Consider the following 23,982-nt stretch of genomic DNA (forward strand, 5'->3'; position numbering starts at 1 on the left):
AGTCCGTACGTGAAAGCGCTCATCTCTTTTTGTACCTAATAAAGAAGAATTTTTGCTGCATAATCGTGGTGGTCCTCATACTGGTGTTCTTCTACGATATCTCTTTGTTTCGATTTAGTGGTGAGGACCTTTGGAGGTCAGCTGGGATTGTGTTATATATATATATGTGTATATAAAAATGCAAAAACAGATATATAAATATAAAAATAGTCTGAAGAAGCGTTTATTACAACATGAAAGCGCTTACTGGCAGTTTATACTCTTTACGATAGTCATATAACTTTTGGAATAAAGTTGTTTTTAAGAAAAGAAGTCGGCTCAGATAGCCGTGTTGTGCCCTTGAAGTTCTGGATATTTGGATTTTGCACTTTGCTTCACGAGGGTGCTTTATCCTGAGCAGTGTTCATATTTTCTCATGTAATGCTAAATATCCCTTCAGTGTTAGCTCCTCTGACACTCGTCACCATCTTCCTTCATAAAGCAGGTACACGTCTTATGTTATTACACTGCTATTTGTTCTAAGACTGTATCAAACAGTGAAAAGACTTTGGTAGTGTGTAATATTTCTAACACTTTCATTCAGTCTTCCCCTTGTCCATGGCTTTGGTGATTGTCTCAAAGAAGTCTACCAGATTTAACAGGAATGACCTCCCCTTGATGAAACCAAACTGCATGGGATCGAGTGTTTGGAGGTTGCCAATGTCCTTGTTAATGAGGCCCATTATACTCCATTCCATGGCATTACAGATCAGGCTAGTTAGGCTGATGGGTCTATAATTTCCTGGATCAGTGGACGCTCCACCTTTGTGCAAAAGGACGGAGCCGGTACTCAGGTTTTGGTTGAACAGGCTGCCTAATGGTGCTGCAAGTTCCTGCCAGAGTTCATGTAAGATGCAGTCCGGGATATTATTGGGTCCCATGGAGGCTGTATTTTTTTGCCCTTGAGAGGGCAGTGATGACTTGCTCCCTAGAGATAAGGGGAGGGGGGCAGGTGCTGAGGATGTCCTGATTTACTGATGGGGGATAGAGGGGCGCAGTTTTCACCGAACCTGTCTGCCAGCAGGTTGGCTATATCTATGGTGTTTGTGTATGTAGAGTCCTTGACCAACAGTTCTGAGCGCTTCCTTTTAGACTGCAGACATATGCGAAGAAGGTCTTATGATTGTCTTTAGTAGATGTGGCCAGTTTGAACTCAAAGTTTGCTTTGGAGGATTTCACTAGTGCTCTTATTTGCTTGTCAGGCTAAGGAGAGATTGCTTCCAGTTAGGCACCTTGCTACTTCTTGGTCCTGGACAGCAATTTTTTTTCTTTTATTATATAGTTTATTTAGTGCCACCAGACAGGTTTACTTTTCCATGACAAGGAAGACTTTTTCCTGTCTGGTATTCTGGATTCCATGCAGCTATATAAATGCTCATACAGTACTTTGGTGTAGGTTTGGACATTATGTGCTAGCTCCTATGGAGGGGAAGAGGGCTGTAAAGCTGTTTATACCTTCCCTCAGGAGATTGTAATCTGCTTTGGAGAGTTTTTTTTTTGCCTGACCCTAGCTTGGGGGGAATATGGTGACTTCGAAAGTGACCACTTTGTGGTCAGTTCTTACCAGGGAGGATGACACTGCAGGGATGCTGCAGTGGTTACTCATGTTGGTTAATACCAAGTCCAAGACATTATCACCTCTTGTGGGGATGTCAACCAGCCAGTCCAAGGCATATGTATTGATGAAATCAAGGAATCCCTGGGCATTTGTGTTTTGGCATGAGTAGTTCTTCCAATCTATGGTTGGATAGTTAAAGTCGCCCAGGATCAGGATAAAGGGTCGAATCTTGATAGATTCGAAATGGAGTGGGCATCTTGTGTCAAAGTTGGAGGCCTGTAGTTAGCTATGATTTGAATAGGGGTCTTGTCAACGATTAACTGCACCTGGAGTGTCTTCTGTGGGGCATACTGTTTGACCAGCCTGGAGGTCAAACAGCACGACTCCTGCAGTCACTATATCTGACCTCGATATTGCAAGAGCTCTGCCACAAGGCCCTACACCTACAAGCTTACTAACTTATTTATCATGAAGAACCTTCCAGTGTATTAACTTTAAATCAATTAAATACATGCCTGCTCTGTGATTGAAAATCTCTATGAAATAGTGCATGCACTCTAAGGACCTCTTATTAAGTTGCCTGCTGTCCCCTTTAGCTTGACCAGTAGGCTATAAAGAATGCGCCAGTTATTAAATCTCAGAAAATGAAAGACAATCTGTTTACTCGCATCTCTTTAATTGCTTTGTTCTGGCTATAAACGGATTGCTCTCATTTATAAATTGACCAGAGGATGGTGGTATTGTTTTTAATACTTTCCAATATCCATCACATCTCCCCTTACAGAACACAAAAATTCAGTTCAGCAGAGTTTCTTATTGCTTTCCTCAAGAAAAACATTTATAAACAAATGTGTATTACTGTTCTTTACATCCCTCCTGTTGACAATACAGCTATAAAAGAAGATATCCTACTTTGGATATCCATAACATTTCCACAAAAAATATTACTAGGTGATGCGACTGTCAATTGGTTGGACATAAGCTCTAAAATCCTCTACATGTAGCATGAACTTATGTGTTTTCACACACTTAACAGCCTCACACGTTACAGCAAGACATCAAATTTTCTGTTAGACTGGATCCTAGTATCAGACCCTAGCAAATACTCCACCACAGGTGCAGCGTCAGACTGCCTCAAAGATCACCTCCCAATTTGTACAATTAAACAACTCACACATCCAATTAAACTGCATATTTTATACAACAACACGTAACCTTTCCAAGTTTAACCCAGAAATGTTCATTGCTACATTATCATCTATTAACTAGAAATTCCTAAAAATCCTCCCCACTTAGACACGTATTGAATTCAATTTTTTTTCAGTTAAACTTTTCTTCTTCTTTTGGCTTTTCCCAGTTAGGGGTCGCCACAGTGGATCACCTGTCCGCTCATGACTGGCAGTGGAGTTTTACGGTGTCGAGTTGCCAGCCCGGTGTCAAACCTTCAACGGAAGGCACACACTCACGCCTAGGGCTAATTTGGAGTAGCCAATCTACCTACAGCATGTCTTTGGGATGTGGGAGGAAACTGCAGCACCCGGAGGAAACCCACGCGACCACAGGGAGGACATGCAGACTCCGCACAGAAGACACCCCAGCCGATGATCAAACCGGAGAACCTCTTGCTGTGAGGCAGCAACGCTAACCGCTGAACCACTGCGGCCGCCCCTCAATACAACTTTTCTAAATATCCTAAATAGCCTTGCACCTCCTAGAAGGAAGAGAATGAAAATAAATAATGCAATTTGGATATCTACAAAAAGTAGAATGCTAATGCAGGACAGAGAAAAAGAATGGAAAGAATGACAAAAATCTAAAACACCTCAATATCCTGAAAACTTCAGAATGCTTTGCATTTGGACTAAAAAGCAAATAAATGAAGACAAAAAACTATACTATAACAAATTCCAGAATACTAAACACAGCCCTAAAATTTTTCATCGATTAAAGAAATCTCATTTCCCAGCCAATAATTCAACCCAAACCCATCTCCAGACAACTCACCACTCAAAACTGCAATACAGTTCAACTCTTAAATAGTATAGCATCTCTATCCAAGGATTCCACATCTAATCCCAACAATGCCCAACAGCTACATATCATCACATCCACTTTCACCTTCAAACGTGCTCATATCCTATAGAAAAAAGGAAGTTACGTACTCATCATAATGCTCCATCTGTGTTGTCCATTTTCATTCTTCATCAACAAATGGGTTCAGATCTGATCCATGGAAGCGACTCTGATGCTTTTCTACAGCTTGTGGAAACCACAAACTGTCGAGTTCCTCCCTAACCCATAATGCTGTAGTCCCTCACCTTCCCTAGATTGTATGCAGCTCCTTATTGTAAGATGTTACTACATTTTCACATTACTATGGAAAATCACTTTCTGGTGTTCAAAAGAAATGAGCTTGGTTCCTGTGGCACTCTCTCACTGTACCAGAAGTCAAAGAAACATGGCAGAGGGCCAGAGGGAGGGGAGCCGAGGAAGAATGAAAATAGAAAACACAGATGGAACATTATGGTGAGTTTCATCTGATTTTGTCAATTTTCATTCATTCCTCAACATATGGGACAGAGTCCTCAGCTACCCGAATCCTGGGTGGACTCTATGGATATTCCCAGAGTACTGTAGAGCCAATGGCTGCTCTTCCCCTGGAGACCAGATCCAATTTGTAATGTGTAATAAAGATATGAGGGTTATCCCAAGTTGCAGATGCACAAATATTGTCCATGGAAGTTCTGGATAAAAAAGCAGATGAAGTCACCATGGACCTGGTTGAGCACTTAAAGGCTTTGGAAGGACCAAACCAAATTTTTTATAGCCAAAAGAAATACAGTCAGCCATTTTGATAAAGTTACTTTTGAAACTGGTTGATCCAATCTGGTTTCTGAAAAGAATACAAACAACTGCTCAGATTTCTTAAATTTCTCAGATCTGTGCAGATAGAATGGTCTGTGAACATCCAAAAAGAGTAGCATGTATTCTCCTTAGTTTGAGAAATTTGGAAATAATTTGGAAAGATCAATAGCTTCATTAAAGTTACACCCTGACACCACCTTAGGAGAGAAGGAAGAGTTGGTTCTTAAAGACACTTTATCCTTGTGAAAGATTAAATAAGGAGGCTTAGAAGATGACGCTTGAGGTTCTGAAACCCTTCTAGCTGATGTTACGGCTATGAGAAAAAAACTTCCCCCAAATCAGATATCGCAATTCACATTTTGCAGCGGGGTTAGGTTTCTATAGAAATTTGGGGATTAGGGGAGTTGGAGGATAAGCATAGAGGAGACCCGGGAGGGCTCAATTGTGAAGGACAGCATCTCTCTGCGATTCCCCCCGGTGGGGGGATCTGGGCAAAAAACCTGCTGCATTTGTTGTTCAGAGGGAGTGTGTAGATCAGTGTGTGTGTGTGTGTGTGTGTGTGTGTGTGTGTGTGTGTGTGTGTGTGTGTGTGTGTGTGTGCGCCTTTAAGAAGCTATCCAAGGGCTTGCACAAGTGTATAAATAGTGAGCGTGTACAAGCCTGACTGCCACTTGGTAGTTAGCTGTTCAGATGTAAGCATGTATGTATGTAAGCTCTGTCTGTTAACTAGTTTGTTCATATTTTATGATGTTATTCATCCTGATGTGTTTCTATGTATTAAAGCATCTAAACAAAAATCCCAGACTTCTTCTTATATGTGTTAGAGATGAATGAGCGATATGATATCAGAAGCGGCATATCTAAAGGGCTTGAAGATAGAGGTGGCATGTCTAAAACGACTTAAGGCACTTGCTTGGAACTGGTGGAGTATACAGGAGTGAACCATCCTATAACGGCAAAACAGGTCAGAAATTAATTTCAGATATTAAAACTTGCTCAGCTGTATTCCTTGTTTGCAAAATATGAAACTAGGCATACAGAACGTTCTAAACAAAATTCACATAAACCGATATGTACGATGCTGATAGAAATATTCAAATGACTATGGAAAATGTTTGAAATAAAGTCTGAATTGCATAAAATGAATAAAACAAGGGGGAATGACTGCATTTTCACAAAGCATGTATTTTTCATATTAATCAAAGATATGAGTTATCAGAAGTGTATAATGTGTTCACATGTTTGTGCAGTATTTAAAATAAAGTTATTTTGCAGAATATAGCCATTACAGAGTATATTTCACAAAATACAGTATTTTGAATAGTTTACTGTGCATTTATGTTATTACAAGCTCACTGAACAATTTGTTCATACATAATTATAAGGGCCATATTTTCAGTGTGTTTCTGCATACTTTGTGGGCATGGCAGACTAATTTCAAAAACCCAGTGCACTTGTGTTTGAGAATAATATTACCAAGAACTGGAGAGTGTTTGAGCAAGAGTATGACATTTTCATACAGGCTGCATTTTCTGATAAAGATGACCGTATAAAAGGCATTTATTCTACTTAATTTAGCTGGGTCAGAAGCCATAGAAAAGGAAAGTTAATTTGTGTATGTACCCATCTATGCTGGAGAGGGGGGAACTGTCGTACTGTTGTACTGGCAGAGTCAAGGGAGGACCCAGAGTGCTTAAAATGCAAATTTAGAGAAACGTGCAACCCCCAGGCAAATGCTACAATGGAAAGGCACTTATTTTACACAAGGGATCAAAAGCCTAGTGAAACTTTTGCAGCATATATAACTGACCTGAGGAATAAGGCTCCGCTCTGGTATAAAAGGGTTGCACTGATGAAGGACAGACTTGGGTGTAGTATAAATGATGTTGTGAGAAAGATTTTCCTGCGTAACAGTGATTTAGCTTTGAATAAGGCCATTGAGATTGGTCTAATATACGAGCTAACAGAAAAGCACACAAATATGCATACAAATGAGAATAGCTCTAGAAGGCACAGTGATAAAGTTCAAGTTGATAGTATGCAGCATGTGGTTAAAAGAAACACGCCCAGGCACATGGCAGTGACTGTAACCCCTACAGCACTCACTGGTAAACCCCAGAACTTCCTAGCAAATTCTAGAGTTTGCACAGTCTCAGTGAAGCACAACAGTGAGTCAGCAAACTCAAAGCATGGACCTCAACCTACTTTTATTGCCAAGCCAGCTGTCATAATTGTGGTGGAAGTCATGAATTTAAAAGGGAGAAATGTTTAGCTTCTGTTCAGCAATGCCACAAATGCCAATAAGTGGAATTATTATGGTTTTGTAAATCAAAGGCCCACATTCTTTCATTAAGAGGGAAATTTTAAGCAACAAATTGATCAATTAGGCAGTTGCAACCCTACTGTTTATGTTGATTGTGTGCAAGTGCTTCATGAAACAGTCATTAAAGGGCAAAAAATGAAGTACTTTGTACTGTTTGGATAAATGGCAAACCCATTGAGTTCAAGGTTGACACAAGTTCCAAGTGCAATGTTATGTCTGCAGAAATATTTGCTAGTGTTTGCCATGGTGAAAAGCTTGATTTGGCAAGGTGTGCAAATCTTGTTGCTTATGGAAGTGAAGAAATTCATACTGAAGGCTCAGTAGTTCATGTTACTCTGCTGGAAGAAACTACGACTTATTTTGGAGGTCAAGAGGTATGTCCAGTCATTATTAGGGCTCAGACAGTTTGAAAATGGGACTGCTTTCATTTCATAAAGAAGTCCACCATATTAGCTTGAAAAAACACTACTCTAATTTTGCCCTGCACATTTTTTCTACCCATGCTGATCTTTTTGAAGACAAACTAGGCAAACTTCCAGTTGTGTACTCCATGACGTTAGACCCATAGGTCAGTCCAGTTATCAAGCCAGCATGAAAGTTCTAATAGCCATGCAGGACAGAGTCAAAGCAGAGTTAGATAAAATGGTACGAAAAGGTGTGATTTGTCCAGTTGCGACTCCAAATGAGTGGGAGCTCATAAGAAAAGCTCAGATGACATCAGAATATATAGTGACCCATGAGATTTGAACAAAACACTAAAAAGACCTCATCATCCAATGTGCACAGTTGAAATTGCAGTCATGATGCCAAATGCCACTTTTTTCTGTCTTAGAGTTCATTCTGGCAAATTCAGCTTGACAAAAAGTCCTCAATGCTCACTACTTTCAGTACTCCATTTGGCAAGTACAGATTTTTGAGAATACCATTTGGGATAAATTCTGCAAATGAAGTCTTTCAACGTGCAATGGAGCAACTTTTTTCTAGATATCCTTGTGCTATCATAGTAGACAACATACTAGTAGGAGATAATGGTGAAGCAGAACATGACAGAAACCTTAAAAAGTTCTAGAAACGGCACATCAAGTGAATCTGAAGCTCAATCCATAGAAATGCAAATTCAGGCTACAAAAGGTTATTTACGTTGGTCATTTATTTACTAGTAAAAGCCTAAGACCAGACCCTTCAAAGCAAACAGCCATACTAGAGATGCCAGCTCCGCTCCAGACAATGTTCAAGCCCTGCAACGTGTTCTTAGCATGGTCAACTACCTAGGCAAGTTCATTCCTGCCTTGAGCAACTTTCAGCACCGCTTAGACAGCTGACACGTAAAGATGTATCCTCATCTTGGTTAGAGCAACACCAAAGAGCATTTGATGTCCTGAAAGAGAAAATTGCTAGTCCACCAACTCTCAGATACTATGATGTTCATAAACCAGTAACACTTTCCTGTGATGTTTCGAAATTTGGTCTTGGTGCAGTCAATCTACAAGAGGATCAACCTGTTACCTATGCAGACAGAACTCTTACCCAAACTGAACAGCAGTATGCTCAGACTGAGAAAGAGCTTTTGGCAATTGTGTTTGCGTGTTCAAAGTTCCATGATTATGTTTATGGTAGACCTATCCAGATCGAAACAGACCACCAAACCTCTAGTCACTATCTTGAGAAAGCCTATGCATTCAGCTTCAGCCCAACTGCAAAGTATGATGCTGAGATTGCAAAAGTACAATTTCAACCTTGTTTACAAGAAAGGCAAACTTCTTTACTTGCTGATACATTATCCAGATAGTCCAGAACCACTACATAACTGCACGAGAATCTTGATTCTGAAGTCATGGAAGTTGGAAAACTTTCTTCCACATGTGTTGATGAGCTAAGAGATTACACAGCCACAGATCCAGTTTTACGGTGGCTCAACCCATTTATCAATCAAGGATGGCCATCAAAGCAATCTAGCTTACCTTGAAAAGTGCAACCTTATTTTCCAAACAGAGATGAGATTTTGTCTGACAAAGGTAACATTATGAAAGGTCTGAAAGTAATTGTTCCAAAGTCCTTGCAACCAGAGTACATTACTATCTTTGCATCATGGTCAGTCACCCGGGAACCAACTCTACCAAAAGAAGGGTGAGAGGACTTGTATTTTAACCTTCTATGTCACTAGACATTAAGAGAGCACTTTCATCTTGTTCTGTGTGTAATAGTACTAAGCCACATCAACAGAAGGAACCACCTCAGCTAAACTAGATTCCGGAACTACCTTGGTCGACAGCCACCGACATCTTCAAGTAGAATGGACATTATTTGGTGTTAGTAGACTCTTACCCCAATTGGTGTGAGACTGTCCTACTCCCAACCTACCATCCAGTACTGTCATTACCAAGATGAAGCGTCATTTTGCAGTACATGGGAGTCCACACACGGTTATTTCTGACAATGGCATTTAGTTTACAAGCCAACAGTTCAAAAGATTTGCTGAAGAAAGAATAGCTGTGTAAAATCTTACCATAAGCATAGATGTCCTTCTCTTCCATGTTGTAGTATTCGTAGTGTGGGATTCCCGCCTCAGGTGACCCGAACGTCGGCTCCTATGCAAAAGCTTAAGCTTGGTTGCTGTAGGTGCGTGGGATGTTGCACGTAGGGCCATAAACCAGGGACCTTAAATGTGTCGTCTGCACATACAGACCTCAGAACTTGAAGGCCAGAGAGACAGCTACAAATAGAGTAATAAGTGATGTCAGCCAGAAGTGTCAAGTGTCATATGCTGGCTAGTCTGCTCTTGAAGGGTAGAGCTTCCTATTGCCTAAGAGCTATATCCATAGTTCAAACTTAGTTCAGGGGGTTGGAGGGAGGGAAGGAATACTGCAACATGGAATAGAAGGACATCTATAGTTATGATAAGATTTTATACAACTATTCTAGTTCCTCCTATTCCTATGTTGCAGTATTTTTAGTGTGGGAGAGTACCACAGCTTAGCTGGAGGGAAGGGTGGAGGTACAAGTGGAAAATTTCAGAAACCCCTGCAGGATTGCTCTAGCAAAGCCTGCCCTGGCTCTGGAGACTTGGTCCAGTTTGTAGTGTTTGGTGAAGATGTGAATAGTGGACCAGGTGACTGCTTCCATAATGGATGCTGTGTCAGCTCTTTAAGGAAGCCTTTGGAAGTAGCCATGCCTCTGATGGAGTGAGCGCTCACCCCACAGGGTAAGTGCTTGCCATGCTGTGAGTAGCAGAAGGAAATGGATTTTCTGATCCAACACGAAATAGTTTGTTTGGAGAATGCCTTGCTCACAGGCCTATGATGGAAGTAGGCAAACAGTTGGTTAGGTTTTCTAAAGGACTTAGTTTTATCTAGGTAGATTCTAAGCTGTCTGTGTACATCCAGGGAATGAAGAATCCTCTCACTATTGTTAGTTGGAGAGGGGAAGAAGGTAGGTAGGTGAATAGATTAAGGACAGTTCGCTGACCACTTTGGGCATGAAGGAAGGGTTAGTGTTTAAGGTCACCCTGTCCTTGTGGAATGTTGTGTAGGGGAGCAGGCCAGGACAGCCTGTAACTCTAACACTCTCCTAGCAGAAGTAATGGCCACCAACAGTACAGTCTTCCACATACACAACTGTAAAGTAGCATTGTTAGCTGGCTCAAAGGGGGCCAAGTGTTAGTTTTTCTAGGATAGAGTTGAGGTCCCATTATTGTGGGGTGTTGTGGGGTGGGCTTTCTAGGTGGTCTGATGTGTGAGACCCCTCCCAGAAAAAGTTTTACATCTGGCCTGGATAGCAAAGGGGGGGGGGGTCTACAGGTAGGAAAGCTGAAATGTCTGAATAGTGGACTTTCACTGAAGAGTAAGAAAGGCCATCCTTACTGAGTTCACACACACAAGCAAGTTCTAGGGAAGGGTCTTGCTTGGCTGGGGTCCCTGTCCTTATGTAGACACCATTTGGTGAATCTCTCCTATTTTAATAAATATGATTTCCTAGTAGCAGGCTTCCTGGCCGCCCTCAGGACTGTAAGCATGTACTCCAAGTAGTGGTGCGTAAAAGGGATTAGAAGTTTATCACCCAGTTTGTTAGTCCTAATATCTTTTGGTGAGGATGAATTAGAGTTCCCTTTTGTCGTGTGAGAAGGTTCATCTTGTGGGGTAACTTGTGGTGATTGCCCTTGGCTAATGAGAGAATTTGGGGGAACCAGTGTTGCCTTGGCCATTAGGGAGTCACCACCAATACATTTGGCTTGTCCTTCCGGATTTTCAGTAGAACCTTTTGGATTAGTGGGAAGGGTGGAAAAGCATACAGAAACAGTCCCTTCCATGGAATGCTGAAGGCATCTACTCTCCAGGCAAGTGGACAATGATCCTTGGTGCAGAATTTGTTCAATTGTCGGTTCTGGGGGAGGCAAACAGATCCACTTGAAGAGTGCCCGACTGGTGGAAATGCCTAAAAAAGTCTCTCTCCAACATCCACTCATGCTGCATAAAGGATGTTCTGCTGAGAATATCTGGTTGTTTTGTCCTGAGAGGGGATGTATGAGGCCTGCAGGGACAAGCTGTGCCTGGAAGCGAGGTCCCAAATTTGTAGAGTTATCCTGCAAAGGAGGTAAGCTCTGGTCCCTCTGTTTGTCGAGATACCACATAACTGTGATGTTGTCTGTGAATATTTGATGGGGACCCTGTTGGAGAATAGGAAGAAAAGCTTCCAGGGCCAGAATAACTGCAGTCATTTCCCTTACACTGATGTGCTTCTTTTGAAGGGTAGGATTCCATGCCTCCTGTACCCTGAAACTTTTGCAGGTGGCTCCCCACCCTAGGTCTGATGCATCTGTGTGCATGAATTAGGTTGGGGAGGGGATTTGGAGTGGTAGTCCTGGGTTGTGAAGGAGTTGTTGAATCCACCACCTTAGTTCTGTTTGGAGGCAGGGCAGAATGGGAATTTGTTGCTCCAGGGAGTGTTGGTGTTGTGACCACAAGTTTTTTTTTTAGGTACCACTGGAAATTCCACATGTGCATTCTTGCTAAGGGAAGCTTAGGAATGGTGGCTGCCATCAGCCCCAGAAGTTGCAGGAATTTGCCTTGCAGATATCTGGAGGGCTAGTAAAAGTTTTTGGAAATGACTGGAGAGGGACAGGATTTTGTCCTGGGGAAGGAAAGCCCGCATCAGATCTGTCCTGATCCTGGAACCCAGAAAGATATTGTCTTGCTGCTGGAGTAGGGACGATTTATTTAAGTTGAGGGTGAAGCCCAGGTTTTGTAGAAGGGAGGTGGTGAACCTGATATTTTGGAGGAGGCCTTCAGTTTCTGCTACAAGGAGACTCGTCTAGGTAGGGTTAGATTTGGACACCTTGGATCATGCAGTAAGCAATGGCTGGGGCTAGGCATTTTATGAATACCCTGGGTGCAGTAGACAAACTAAAGGCAAGGCTGTAAACTGAAAATAAGAGCAGGGTCCAGTAAAACTTAAGTATTTTCTGTTGGAGGGTTTTATGGGGATATGGAGATAAGCCTCCTTTAGATCGAGTGTGGCCATGAAGGCCTGGGCTGTGATTAAAGGGAGAAGAGTTTGAAGGGATAGCATTCTGAATGATGGCACTTTTAGGAACTGGTTTAGGAAGGACAGATCTAGTATAGGTCTCCAAGGTCCATCTTTTTTGGGGACCAGAAAGAGGCTGGACTAAAACCCTTTTCCTTCCTGCCCTGGGGGAACAGATTTTATTGTTCCTAATCTTTGGAGATCTAGTAGAATGCGAGGAAAGAGGTGGATTTGATTTTTTAGAAGTCTTCGAGTTTAGGAGCGAAGCGATCGAGGTGACATAGTCTGCGGCCGAAAAGTTCTGAGGTCTGTGTGTGCAGACATTACATTTAAGATCCCTGGTTTATGGCCCTACGTGTAACGTCCCACACACCTACGGCAACCAGGCTTAAGCTTTTGTATAGGAGCTAACGTTTGGGTCACCTGAGGCAGGGAATCCCACACTAAGAATACTGCAACATAGGAATAGGACATTGGGACTTTACTCATGTCACAAGTAGCCCTGAGTTCTCGCAGTCAAATGGTTTGTTGGAATGTAATGGTTTGGAGGAATGTGCAGTTCAAAGTGCAAAACTCTTACTAGAGAAATCAAAATGAGATAATAGTGATGTTTTCCTAACATCTCTTGAATCTCAGAAATGTTCCTCTTGATAAACATCAAGACAATTGTTGGTTCCATGCGTCAAGAAAAAGAAGTTATGTACTCACCATAACGTTCCATCTGAGTAGTTGTACTTCATTTGTCTTCAACCTGTGGGCTTCGGATCCTCATCAAATCCGGCATGGCCGCATTTTCCAGCTATGGATCCGAGCTACAGACTCCTTCCCTTAACCATAAATGCCCCCGTCTCCCTTCTCCCCTCAGATCGAGTTTGCTGCCTAAAAGGCATCATCTACCCAACCCAACATCACCTTATCGTAACAAGGATCTCCATGACACTCCTTGACCCGGACAGAGTCAAGGGCCAAACACTTTATAGAAAGTAAAAACACAGCCTGCATCCATGATAAGGTCAGGGCAAAGAAACATCAAGCAGTTGCAACTTGTATTCCCCTTTATTCTGGAAGCTGGGGAAGAAAACTGGTAAATTTATCGTTTGGTTAATATTGGCTTCTGAGGCCACATTCGAAAGAAAAGATGGGTTAGTACTCGATGACACACTATCCTTGTGAAAGCTCATGTAAGATACCTTGACAGGAAGAGCTTGAAGCTCAGACACTCTTCTGGTTGAGGTAATGGCCACCAAGAACGCAGTTTTTTATGTCAAAAACTGAAGACCAACCAATGCTGCCAGTTCGAAGGGTGCAGAAACCAATGCCTGTAACACTAAGGTAAGATCCCAAGGAGGTGTAGGGTCCTTAACTGGAGGTCTAAGTAGAAAAGTCCCTATAATGAAGGTTTTACAAAGTTTGGAAGAAGCCAGGGACGACATATTCACCCCCTACCTGGAAATTAGAGGCAGCTGCCAGCTGCACCTTAACTGTGGAAGAACTAGCACCCTGATGGAAGATGCTGGCCAAAAACTCTGAGACCACTGAAAAAGGAGCTGTGAAAGGGTCCACAGCTCGCTGATTAGCCCATATGAAAAAACATCTCCATTTGCTATGATACACCTTTCTGGTGGAGGATTTGTGAGCCGCCACCAAAATGGACTTTACGGGGGATGACAATCCTGGAGTCCTGATAATCATGGGAACCGGAGCAGCCAAGCCGTGAGCTTCAGACTGTCCAGATCTGGGTGAGGGATCCCTGCGGGATAAGAAAGTAGTTCCGAAACTGGATCCAATGTCCATGGAGGAACAACTAGGTGAGACCACAGTGAAGGGAACCAAACCTGGCAAGGCCAGAATGGGGCTATGAGGATAGCCGTGCTCCCCAGCCTTTGAGCTTTCTTAAGAAACTTGGACATAAGTTGGAGTGGAGGATAAGCATACAGGAGACCGGAAGGCCAAGCATGAATCAGTGAGTCTCTGGGGGCTTCCCCCTCCAGGGGGGGGGGGGGGTTTAGAGTGAAAAACTCACTGCATTTTGCATTGGAAGGAGATGTGAAGAGATCGCAGCAAGGCTGACCCCACTTTAGAAAGATCTCTTCCGCTACTGAAGGATTCAGAGACCACTCATAAGGCATCAGAATCAATCTGCTGAGCCTGTCCGCTACAAAGTTGGACCACCCCGGAATGTGCGTTGCTACTAGAAAGCAAATGGTGGAGATCGCCCATTCTCACACTCTCATGGCTTCTCGACAAAGGGGATAAGATCCGATTCCCCCTTGTTTGTTGATATACCAGACTACTGACATGTCTGTCTGAATGGCAATCATCCCTAGGGGAAGATGGGCATGAAGTGCTTGCAACGCCAAAAGAACCAACTTCATCTCTAGAATGTTAATATGAAACTCGTTCACGGAGGGGGACCATGTGCCTTGGACCGCCCTTCCCGAGCAGTGCCCCCCCCCCCAGCTGGGAGGCATCCGTGGGGTCACAGTGGTTTTGGGGAAAACAGGGTGGGAGAAACGTCCCTTGAGGATGTCCGGAGATTGAATCCACCACTGAAGGGAGTCCCCTCCATGTCCTAGAGAGTCTCACTGGAAAGGTTAGATGAAGGTCTAACAGGGACCACTGGACCACAAGTGTCCATTGAAGAACTCTCATATGCAGGCGAGACAACGGCAGGAGACTGATTGTGGCCGCCATGGAACCTAATGCCCTGAGCACTGCTGCTGCTTTGGGGACTTGAGCATGAAGAATTTGTAAGACATGCGTTCTTAAACTGTGTATCCTGTCCGGGGTGAGAAAAACCTTCATTTGAAGAGTGTCCAAACGTAAGTCCAGAGTCTGAACAGTCTCTGGAGAAGATTTGCTCAGGTTGATGCTAATACCCAGATTGTTTGCTAACTGGATGAAGTAATCCCTGGCCTGACAGAGTAGATGCTTGGAGGGGGCAGCAAACAGCGTATTGTCCAGGTACATAAAGACCTGAATACCCTGGAGCCTCAGGGGGAGCCGCCACAACTGCCATCACTTTGTTAAACACCTGGAGGCTGTGGTGAGACCAAAGGGGAGGGTTCTGAACTGGTAGTGATTTGCTCCCAGCCAGAAGTGAAGAAACCTCTGAAAGCGTCTGTCCATTTTGATATGGTAGTACGCATCCTGGAGATCGATCGAGCACATCCAGTTTGTGGCCTGCAGAAAAAAACAGGATCGATTGAAGTGTGACCATCTAGAATTTTGTCTTGGTTACAGACAAGTTCAATGTGGACAGATCCATGATGGGTCTGAGGTCCCCCATTTTCTTTGGCACTAAAAAGAACATGGGGTAAACACCAGATCCGGACTGGCATGTAGGAACCAATTGGATGACTCGTTTGTTCAGCAGCTTTCTTATTTCTAGCGTTGCCTCCTCCCGTCGCACGGGTGGAACGTGCGAGAATTTGTTCTGACGGGGATGTTCCTTGCTTTCTTAATGGACCCCCATGCCTTTGGGTGTAGCGACAGGCAACCCCCCCCCCCGACTGCCTCCAGAGATGAGCAGTCAGGCACAGCCTGCCTGGTCCCTCCGAAAAGGGTTCACGGGACCCAAAATTTGTAGGACCCCCTCTGCCTCTCGGGGTGGCATCTGTTTTGACCCCCTCTGCCTCTGGGGGATGGAGGATCCTTTGCATCCCGGGAAAACACCTGAGACTTCTGGAACCACATCATCTTCGTTCCTTGCTGATTCCTGGAGAAGGATCTTTGAGGACAGGAGAAGCAGATCCCGACGGTAGACTGCGTCTTCCCATCCTTCTCCCTCTGGAGCAAAGTCTCTCATCGACTTCCCAAAGAGGGAAGAACCATCGTAAGGGACGTTGGTGAAAGACGTCTTGAAGGGCTCTGAAAACTGACACAATTGGAGACAGGCGTGACAACTGATAGCAAGGCCTGTCCCAGGCAGCCCTTGCGGCTCTCTCCGCAGGATGAGACAGCAGTCGCATGGACATGTTGGCAACCGCTTTTAGAGTGGCCATTCGAGCGGAGAAGGTTTTCTTGTTCTCCGCCGACATGGACTCTGGGGTAGACTCCATGATCTCCTTTACTAGATCCTTATGGAGTCTAATGACGTGCCATACAGTTCAGCGCCCTCACCGAGAAGGTCACTGAAGCATATACCCGCTTCCCAATATGGTCCATCGCTCTTGATTTTTGATCAGGGAAATGGACCATGGAGCTCTCCTGAGCGAGCTCCTTTCATGGTGGCAGCCGCCACCATCATCGCATCTCCCAGGGATCCCTTGTCCCAATGCATCCTGTCTGACGGGGGACTCAGCACTTTGTAGGGGCGCTTAGGGATGGGCTCTGCTGTGTCCGGCTCCTTCCATGCCCTAGATATTAAATCCATGAGTGGACCAGCAGGAGGGGACACCCAAGAGGTAGATGGGCCAGAGCCGAATGCCTCCAGGAACACGGACTCATCTGAGGTCGATTTGGGAGATGACTACCCACACTGGTGAAGGAGCTCCATGATGTCTCCAAAGGAGACATCCTTGGGGGGGGGGGGGTGACCTTGGGGAGACTTCCCTTTCATCCAAGTCCACGTCTTCTGTGAGGGACTCTGGTGGAGAGTCCAAGTGCCTCCTCTTACACTTATATTTGTGGGGTGACTCTCAGAGGAGGACTCACAAACCTCTTGATGTTCCACAGGAACTTCCTGGGGCATCGCAGCCATGGGCTGTCCCCGATGTTAGCAGAACAGTTGGAACCGCACTCAGGACCAGGACAGTCTGGGTGGGAGTCAGAGGACAAAATGGTCAGAGGCGTCGACAGAGAACCCTCTCCATCATATTGAATGCAGACGGGGAGCGAACCTCTTGGGACGTACTGGCAAGATCCGTCCCCCTCTAACCCGATAGGGGAGTTGGAGCCAAACCTCCAGGAACCGGGATGCCGAGAGGGATGCTCTGCGACAACAGCAACCCCTCGGATCAGACCAGAAGGCTATGGCTGCGACAGTCCGGGCCCGATCCTGTTGGATCAGACAAGCTCAAGGCAATGGCTGGCGTCAAGGTACATACCGTTGGTGTCAACCGCTTGACCCTGAGTCTTCGGATCAAAGAACTCCGAAACCACTGGTTGGATTGGAGAAGGAGTTACTGGTTGGAACAAAGGTTGCAAGGAGCCCCCTCCATAGGGAGATGGTGCCAGCAAGTCCCCCATCTGGATCTGAGTGCAGATGAATCTCCGCATCATCTTGTCCATCTCTGCTTCGCTTAAACTTCGGGTGGAGTGGGAGGATGCCACTGAAACTGGAAGGGAGAGCCGGTGGGGAGAAGTCCTTACTGGAGATGGCCTACGAGTCTCCTCGTGCTTGGGGGAGAACCTGGGTGAGTGAAGGCAAGGAGATTCAGGCCTGCTTGCTGGCCTAATTTTTGGTGACAGAGCTGCTTCAGACGAGTGGTCGGGGGACCGCTTGGGAATGGTCCTTGGCCTTATCCCCTTCCCCAAACCTCTTGGCGGGAGTTTGAGTCCCAGAGGCCAGGGAAGAGGAAGTAGAAGCAGCAGCCGCTGCTATCTTTGCTGGAGAGAAAGGTTCGGTAGTCCCTGAAGAGGGGAGCAATCTCTTCAAAATCAGTTTGTCCCACCTGTCCTCAAGTGCTCTGGGGTTGAAACCAGCACAAATAGGAAGGCAGACTTGAGGTGATCTGCACCCAGGCAAACCAGGCACAGAGTGTGGCCACTCGCTCGGTATAGCTTATGGTCATACTCTATGCATTTTCTAAATCCTGCCTTAGGGGCTTCAGCCATACCCACACAGGCCCAAAAGGCGCACACATTTGCTCTCTGATGGAAAGGAAGGAAAGGAGAGAATTTTTTTTTTAACTGACGCAGTCGCCAGAGAGAAAAAGGATGTCAGAAAGAAAAGTCAGAGAGGGAAAAACCCTCTGAGAAAGTTTAGTTGCGTGACCCACTAACTGGAGCTCAGAAACCTTGCTTGTAACCTCTATGGCGGCAAATGAGATCTGAAGGGTGAAGGGAGACAGGGAACATTATGGGTAAGGGGAAGAGTCTGGAGCTTGGATCCATAGCTGGAAAATGTGGCACTGTCGGATCCGATGAGGATTCGACGCCAACAGGTTGAAGAACAAATTAAGTAAACTACTTCAGACGCCTAACCCAGAAATCTTATGATAAAACCAGCAAACCACTCAATCCATTACAAGAAGGCAAAGTGGTAAGGATGCAAACGTCCAGAGGTTATGATCAGATTGGTATTGTGAAGAGTATTTGCCCAGAGCCAAGACTGTACATTGTGGAATCAACAAGGAGCAGAGTTTAGGCGAAAACGGGGGCATTTACAACCGGTGTCCAACCCTACACCACAGCATACAGCCTGTGAGAAAGAACATCTCAGTGAGAGTTGCCCAGTGTTCCAATTCAAGAGGAAGTTCCAGAGAACATTCCCAGTCCTATGATGAATCCAGAGGTTCCTGATACGATTTGTTCACCGAAGACCGTCCCTGTTGCTAAAATTGGTCCAGATTGTTATGCTACGAGATATGACTGGATCTCTAAACCCTGCAACAGATACAAGGCAACCTGGACATGAACATTGTGATTTATTTCTAATGTCAATGGCAATGCATGTCTAACTCTAATATTGTTTTTACAAAGTGCAATCTTTTTAAGAGACGATGTAGATCAATGTGTGCGCATGTATTTTATGATGCTGCTATCCATCCTAATGTGTTTATGTATTAAAGCATCGAAGCGAAACCCTCAGCTTTCTTGTTATATGCGTTTAAGATGAACAATTGACAGGATGCAAATAGGTCACAGCATGGTTGACCCCAGTGGAGGAAAATGGTTTCCGCCACGTTCTTATTGACCGACCACTCGTGAAGTAGTAGAATGGACCTGCTCAACTTGTCTATAATCTTGGTGGATTTCCCAGGAATGTGCATTATCAGAAACTGATCACCCACTGCCACACTCTCAGCTTCTCGACACAAGGGGTAAGATCTGGTTCCTGTTCGTTTCTTGATATTCCATACAACAGACATATTGTCGGCTTGAATCACAATAATTCTGGAAGGGGGACAGTCTTGGAATTGCTGCAACACTAGGAGTACTGCTCTCATTTCCAGCACATTGATATGCAAGTTGGCCTCTACGGGAGACCATGTACCTTGAAGAGTCTTCCCTAAGAAATGCCCCCCAACCTGATCTGGGAAGCGTCCATGGTCATCATGGTCTTGGGGTGAGGAAGGATGAATGGACAACCTTGCAAAAGTTGATCTGATTGAATCCACCACCAAAGGTATCCTTTGCAGAGCCGAGTTATACTGATCTTGGTGGACATAGGTTGATGCAGAATAGACTACTGGGTTGCCAATGCCCACTGTAGAATTCTCATACAGTACCTTGTTAGTCGAAGCAGTACAACTGCCACTGACATCGACCCCAAAGTCTGTAATACCTTACGGGCTGGTATCAATGAATTCTGAATTATTCTGCTGACTTGAACCCGAATGGCTTGAATCCTCTGCAAGGGCAAAGACACTATCATTGATATTGTGTTGAAATTGGTTCCTATGAATTCTAGCATCTGAGAAGGTTGAAGATGAGATTTGTTGTGGTTGATTGTGATGCTCAGATTGAAACAAGTCTGGAGTACATAGTTTTGAGCTATTATCAGTAGATGCTTGGTCGAGGTGGTAAGGAGACAGTCATTTAGGTACAGAAACACTTGGAATTCATGCAGTCTGAAGTAAGCTGCTACCATTGCCATGCATTTGGTAAACACCCAGGGGACAGTGGAAAGATGAAAGGGCAGTCTTCTTAACTGGTAGTGACTGGCTAACAGCTGGAAGTGTAGGTATCTCCTGGAGTGTCTGTTCATTTTTATGCAATAGTATGCATTCTGGAGATCTACAGAGCACAGCCAGTCGTCCTTGTACAAGAAAGGTAAAATGTACTATACCGTGACCATCCGGAACTTGGTACACCGAATTGACTTGTTCAGAATATTGAAATCCAAGATTTGTCTCCTGTCCCATTTTGTTTGTCACTAAAAACAATCTCTTGGACCTCTTGGATGAAACTTTTGTCTTATGGCTTTTGTATTTCTAAAGCTGCTGTCTTCCTCTGACTGGGTGGAACATCAGGAATTTTGTTCTGTAACAGTAGTGGCAGGAAAAAGGGAATTACACAGCCCCTGGGAATAATCCTTCACCCAGGTTATCTTTTATGTCTTGCTACATTCTCTGGTGCAGGGATAATCAACCCCCAACTGCTTCCAGAGATGGATAATCAGGCCTCCTTTCAGCAGTGCTGATAAGGCCTGTCAGAGAAGGAATCTCTGGACCCTTGGTTCTGTGGGCCTCCTCTGCTGTGTGGGTGGTCTCTTCCATTCGCATTCCCTCCTCTGCCTTGGGGGAACTTTCTCCACTTGGATCATGGAATGGACCCAAGGATTTCTTGAACCACATCTTTCGACCACCTCGCTGATTCCTGGAAAAGGTCCTTTGAGGAGTCGAAAAACTTATGCCAACAGCAGACAGGGTCTTAGCATCTTTCTCACATCTGGAGAGTGTGCCTTTCACCTTGGGGCCAAATAATGAGCTTCTGTCAAAAGTAGCAATGATGGATGACTTGAAGGGCTCCGTAAAATCACACAGATGCATCCAGGCATGTCTCCTGATGGAAATGCTCAAACCCGCCACTCTTGAGGCTCCTTCAGCTGCATGTGAAGTAAACCTTATAGATGAATTTGAAACTGACTAAAATGTCCTAGCTGTGAAGCAATAGAAGACTCCGCCTCAGTCCCTAAGAGGGTTAGGAGAGCTCCTTAATCAAATCCCTCTGTAATCTGGTAAAGTGTGCCAAGTAATTCAAGGACCTGAGTACAAAGGTTGCTGATGCATACACTCTCTTCCCAAATCCGTTCAAAGCCGCAGACTCCCTGCTTAAGGGGGAGTGGACAGGAACTCTGTTCCGCAAGTTCTTTTTTGGTGGTTGCTGCCACTTCCATAGCATCTATCAGTACTCGTTTATTCTAAAAATTCCCCTCCTTTTGGTGGTGCCAGGATCCTATCTTGTCTCATGAGGATTGGCTCCACAGAATCTGGTTCCTTCCACACAGGTGACAGATCAAAACAATGAGCTCATCAGTGGGCAAGTCACTCAGGAAGTAGCTGGGCCAGCACCAAATGCCTTGTGGGGCTGCTTGGAAACTTTGGGCTGGCTGCCCCTGTCTAGTACAATGCTGAGGCTCACGACAAAATGACAGCAGAGAACCAGAAAAAAGAACCGGGGGGGGGGGGGGGGTCTGATCTCTAGACGAAAATACTCTCTTTACTACCTCAAAGGCAGAATGCCCTGGGAAGAAAGAAGCCATCGGAGCAGAGAAGACATGCTTCTAGAGCGACGGATTCCTCCAACCCTAAGGCACTGCTCCCGAGGCAGAAACTGGAACAGAGCTATAGAATGCCGAAGCTTCGGGAGGCAGACACAACTCCGACAACTTTGGAGTCATCCCCAACCTCTTGGATCCAACAATGAAGCTTTGGGTCTGAGAGTTCTCCAGCTTCGACACAATTGGAGCCAGTACACTCAGAGAAAATATCGGCTCCGAAGATATAGGTATCTTTGGATCTGAAACAGATGGCATCAGAAGACTCATATCTGTGGGCTCCAAAACTGAAGGATGGATTAGAGAAGGAGCCAGACTAAGCAGAGTTGTACAAGCTGAGGCCTCCAAACCCACTGGGGTAGGGGCTAGGAGAACTTCCATCTGAATTTGTGTTCAAAGAAACTTCGTTATTCTGTCCACATCCTCTTCTGATAGACTTCTGGACAAACGGGAAGAGTGATGGGAGCAGAGATGAGACTGGATCCAGGGAAGATGCATACCTGGTTCTAGGTAGTGTTTTTTTATTCTGAGGGAGTAGGATCCGAGGAGATGGACTCTGTGTCTAAGGTGGTAGGATCTGAAGACTTGTGGTGTGTCAGATGCAAAGTTTTTCCGGTTTTCTTTCTTGGTTCTGACATCATATCTGAAGAATGAGATGAGACAGTTTGTTCAGAAGGCCTCTTTGGTTTTCCTATCTACAAGTGTTCTTGGACTGAACGACTTGCAAACAGAGCAGGAAGCCTGTAAATGTTCCAGTCCTAAACAATAGGCACACAACAAACAGGCATCAGAGAGGTGAATCTTGTGCCCACATTTACTACATTTTTTAAATCCCGAAAGAGTAAATTACTCATAAGAAAGAAGTAACCCTGTCACAAATCGAGGAAGCTCAAGAGCCAGGTAAACTTGCTGCTGAAGCTATGCATGGCAAATGAGATCTGATCTACGTTGGGGGAGTGGGGCGTTGTGGGTAAAGAGAGGAGCTCAAATCAGGAAGCTCAAGCTGTAAAAAAGCAGATGATCGGTTCCGAGGATCAGAAAAAATACCCACAGGTTAATGAAATGAAGAGGACAACATCAAATCATACTGTTTTATAACTGACATATGATTTTCTTGCAACATCCATCAATTTTATGACCTATAACCCATATGGGCTAAATATAGAAATTAACTGAAGAGTGTTTCCTTTCATTTTAATTGGTTGTAGTTTGGTGGTTAACCAATGTGTTTATAAAATAATCTGTGTTCTCTGATGTTCCTATTTTTCCCTGAATGCCGTTTGGCCAAGGCCCTAGAGAAATAAAGCCATTTAAAGATGCAAGTGTGTATATTATAATAAATCAATCAGTTTGCTTGTGGCTCAGTGATTAATTAATCAAATACTGTAGGTGACCACCTCCCAAACCTATGCAATCAGTCAGCAACATTGTACACCCAAACAATCTATGAACAAGTTAACACAACGCTTCCAACCTTCTCAAATTTCTCAAACCGCAACTGGATTCCAAATGTTGTCCTTGTTACTTAAATAAATGGAGACCACGTACTAAAAAACAGGAAAAATGTATTCTAGCGCCTCGGTTTTACCACTTTCATGAAATAAAAAATTACAAAAAACACACTTTTTATACTCCATTCTTAATTACACATCATTATTCGATTAAACAATAGACCACAATCAACACTAAAGCAGAAATTTTCCAATTCAACTCATTATTTAAACCTTTTGGAATTGATGTATTATATTTTTAAATATAAATACTTTCTTTATACAATATTTTTGTTTGACTATATCATCTGTAACATCTATGCATTCAATCTGTTCCAGAATAGTACCTTGCAATAAATTAACATTACTCTCATGGAACTTTTTAAAATGTGAAGCTATCACTTTATCTTCCCTACAACTTTTTATGTCTCTTAAATGTTCCATGAACCTTATACAGAACTCTCTGTTTCACCTCTATAATATAGGTGACAAGAGCATTTTAGGGCATATATTATCCCCTTACTTTTACAAGAGAAAGTAGCCCTAGGTTCAAACCTTATGTTATTCTTGATGTGAAATGTATTTACAATATAAGAACATATATTGCACCTACCACATTTTAAAGTTCCCCTGACAGATGGTGTTCTTATTACCTCCATGGCTGGCATGGTAAACATTCCACGCACAACCATGTCTCTCAAATTTTTACCTCTAGTGTATGAAAAAAAGGTTTTTCAGGGAAAATACTTGCCAAAAATGTATCCTGTATCAGGTGCTTCCAATAATACTCTATTAATTCCTT

General features: G+C 44.1%; 1 protein-coding gene across 2 annotated transcripts in view; it reads right to left on the bottom strand.

Annotated features, from left to right (window-relative positions):
• Window positions 1-23,982, bottom strand: part of LOC122808741 (polyamine-modulated factor 1-like) — a 252,245-nt gene that overhangs the window by 27,443 nt on the left and 200,820 nt on the right. The gene's annotated exons all lie outside the window — the stretch shown is intronic.

This window comes from Protopterus annectens, chromosome 8.part0, assembly GCF_019279795.1.
Source record: "Protopterus annectens isolate FY-2018-M chromosome 8.part0, PAN1.0, whole genome shotgun sequence".
Taxonomy (NCBI): domain Eukaryota; kingdom Metazoa; phylum Chordata; order Ceratodontiformes; family Protopteridae; genus Protopterus; species Protopterus annectens.